The following is a 4,073-nucleotide window of genomic DNA, read 5'->3' on the forward strand; positions in this document are numbered from 1 at the left end:
CCCGTATCAACCCTAGTCCTTGTGGCAGGGTCCGGGGCCAGACTGGCCGATGCATGGCCGGCAAGACCTCCGGATATAGTCCGATGTGCGCTCTTCCTGAAATATAGCACAACGGAGCACATCACGATCCAGCCTATTTTCCGAGTGCATGTTGAAAATTACACCTCCTCGGTGAACGAGGGAGCTTGGCAATTTCACCGCCTGCCTTTCTTTTCAAAGGCTCGCCCTGCGCGAGCGTCGCCTTATTGGAGGACACCTTCGATACGGTTTGGCGGGACGAGTGCCGCCCCTTCGGAGCATGAGATAGTGCGGTGGGTGAGGCGCAACGGGAAATCTCTTATTGAAAGGATGTCTCCTAGGCACTTACGTGGGAGGAGGGGAGAAGGCTGGGATAATCGGCTATGATGGCTACTTCTGTGCCGTCGTAGCTCGCCTGATAAAAGACCCCCTGCTTAAGCTCTATACATATATCCGGATCCTCTTCAAATCCGGGATCCAGGTCCCGAATATGGTCCTCTGGCTGCGAAGCGGTACTATGGATCCCCACGACGATCTTTCTCCATTCCTGTTAAAAATAGCTGGGTTAAGATCAACTAAGAATGACTCAGGAAGAGAATTAAATAAGACTACTAATCGAAAGGCTCACCCAGTCACCAGGGTTGTACATGGAAATGCCTTCTCAGCATTTAGGACGAGTAAAGTCTTCTTTCTCCCCTTTGTGAAGGTCAGGCAACATGGCGGCCAAGGTGGCAAAATTATCCGGACCCTTGCGTCCACAGCATGATGCGTCATCTTCTTTGTTGTAATGCCACATGGGGAGTTCTCTAGATTGGAGCGGCTGAACGCCTCGCGTTATTGAAATCGCCGTTACCTCAATTATAGATAGTCCGGATTGGGCGTGTATTTTTATCTTGCTCATTAACTTCTTAATGTCCACACTGCCTTCCTCCTTGGGGCTTTGCGGGCGCCAGCTAGTGCGCTTCTTTAATGGAGCGTTGGAAAATTCGGGAAGGCCGCGACGGATTGGGTCTGGGAGAACCACGTCTTCAATATAAAACCATTCTAAGGGCCACTCTTTGGATGCCTTCTTCGGAGATACCTATCCGGCAACACGCCATACTTCGGCACCGCCCACCTTGAATATGGATCCCTTTTGGGAGTGAGGGACGAGGCAAAAAAGTTTCCTCCATAACTCAAAATGGGCCTCGCAGCCTAGGAACAGCTCGCAAAGAGCGACGAAGCCCGCGATGTGCAGAATGGAGCCCAGCGCAAGATTGTGCAGTTTTTGGCCATAATACTTCAGGAGACCTTGGAGGAAACGGTGGATTGGAAACCCAACACCTCTTAATAGGAAGGAAACGAAGCACACTCGCTCCTCTTCAGTAGGATTGGGGAATTTTTCTGTCAGGGCTTCGCCATTGATGGAAGTGAACCCCGCCCGAACAGGGACTAGATCCGCGGGAGGGAGATACCCCTTCCTCTGCAGCTTGGTCAGCTGGGCGTGGGATACTGAGCAGCTCTCCCAATCTCCTTTTTCAGGGCCGTGGGGGCGTGCAGAAGAACTGGGAACGCCGACCATGTTTGCGCGGTTTCCTATGGCAAGCTCTAAAGATTTTCGCCTGGTGTGGAATGGCATCTAAGATCCAACCTCCTTAAATAGACGCCTTCCCTATGTAATCAGGGTGTTATCTGTAGAAACACTTGGACCCTTCATATTCGTCTGACACGTGGAAGCCGAGGCGATGGTGGTGCAGAAGCCAAAGGGTATTATATTTAATGTGAAGTCAAAGCTTTCCGAAGTACCAGGGGAAGCCCACTTTACGAAGCCGAAGATATAGAAGCCGGATACTGCATCATCGCTGAAAAGTCAAATACAGTTCTTTTGATCAAATTGCTTTGAAGTATTTGGAGGAGGAACCGTCCTTGCAATCCCGAAGACAATCAACACGCTGGACACATCGTCATTGAAGCATGGTTCGGGGTGCAGACAGCATGTTGTTCTTCTCCGTGAAGATACAAGATTGAATACCCCCCCCCCCCCGTGTCCGGATAGGACTCTCCTTTGCGTGGATGGCAAGCTTGGTGTTTGGATATGAAGATTCCTTTCTCTGTAAACCGACTCTGTACAACCCTAGGCCCCTCCGATGTCTATATAAACCGATGGGTTTAGTCCGTAGAGGCAATCACAATCATACATGCTAGACATCTAGGGTTTAGCCATTACGATCTCGAGGTAGATCAACTCTTGTAACCCCTATACTCATCATAGTCAATCAAGCAGGAAGTAGGGTATTACCTCCATCAAGAGGACCCGAACCTGGGTAAACATCATGTCCCCTGCCTCCTGTTACCTTCGATCCTCAGACGCACAGTTCGGGACCCCTACCCGAGATCCGTCGGTTTTGACACTGACAGATGGCACATGTATGATGTGGTACACCAAAACATCATCTTCGTGGAACAACTGAAGGACGGCGGCTTATTGGATCTTCCCAGTGGCACGCTCCATGTACTCAGCGTTGAGAACGATGACCTTCATCCCCAGCTTTTGGAGGGAGTTGGATACATTGTTAATCCACTTCCGAACAAACCTTTGGTGGTCGGTGACGGTGGCAACTATGCTCAATGAGCCTTCGACGAGGACATGTTGGACTCTAAAAACCTTCATCTCGATCTCTTTCTCCATTTGGAACCGTTGGACCGGAGGGCTATGGTTTGGAGAATTAGCATTACATGGCTAGTCTAACTGAAGAAGATGATTATTTAAAGGGGCTTCAGAATTACTCGAGGAGTATGTGAAGAGGTTAAAACAATGTGAATGGAGTGCAGTTTGGATGCAAATGAAGATGAAGGAGAGGTGAAGATGCCAAGGAAAATCGGTTCCCGATGGAGAAGTAAATGGGAGAAGTGGCCTACATGTAGTTGATTAGATGGCTAGGTAGACTAAACGAAAAGGCTATGCGGGTAGACTGAGGAATGGGACCTGTCCGTGTACGTGCCCATCCTTATAGCGCTACATGTGCCACTGGCTAGTTGAGGTCACTCTTTCGAATCACCATGGCGAGACATTTTATGATTCCTTTTTATTTCTGCACCCCTCCTGACAGGTGGGACCTATGCAAATGGATATAAAAATGTGTCATAGCTGGTTCAGATGGATATTAGCGCGTGCGTGGGAGACACAACATTCTCTAGTTAAGGAATTTGTGGTTGTCCTCAAAAAAGAAAAAAAGCCCTCTTTGCGCTTCCGCATGCACGAGAATTTGGTTTTGCTCGCAATATGTATGATACCTGGAGGATGAAGTGAACCCAGAGGCATGGTAGCATGGGAGACCTATTTTCGCTATATAGTACTACTCATATTCCTACTAGTAGTACTAGTAGTAGTACAACTATGGTACACTTGATGGTCAAAATATTATTCATTTAGTACTCACAGTGAAGTGACAAGACACTGTTCTCGAGGTGACACTAGTCCAGGCGGCGTGTTCGGGTTACCAAAGTCAGCCTCAGCTTATGCAATGTGCAGTCACTGCCACCGCCGCTGTATAGCATGCCTCGCCTCGTCTCCCTCTCCCCTAGCACCACTCCATCTCCATCTCCGTCTCGCCGGAGATCCTGAGGTCACTCTTCATCATCTCACTCTGCCCCCACGTACCCTTGCCTCGCTCACCTCACCAAGTACCACTATTACCTCGCTAGCCGCTCCAGCACCGAGAGCCTTTTCCCCCATAAATCAAGCCCCCAAAACCCCACTTTCCAAACTCCACCATGGCCGAATGCGAACCACGCAACATCCGTATGAGCCATGATTGGAGCAATCTCCCAAGTGACATCTGTTGGTGTCAAAACCGGCGGATCTCGGGTAGGGGGTCCTGAACTGTGCGTCTAAGGTTGATGATAATAGGAGACAGGGGACACGATGTTTACCCAGGTTCAGGCCCTCTATATGGAGGTAATACCCTACTTCCTACTTGATTGATCTTGATGAATATGAGTGTTACAATAGTTGATCTACCACGAGATCGTAATAGCTAAACCCTAGAAGTCTAGCCTGTATGACTACGGTATTG

This window comes from Triticum urartu, chromosome 3, assembly GCF_003073215.2.
Source record: "Triticum urartu cultivar G1812 chromosome 3, Tu2.1, whole genome shotgun sequence".
NCBI lineage: Eukaryota > Viridiplantae > Streptophyta > Magnoliopsida > Poales > Poaceae > Triticum > Triticum urartu.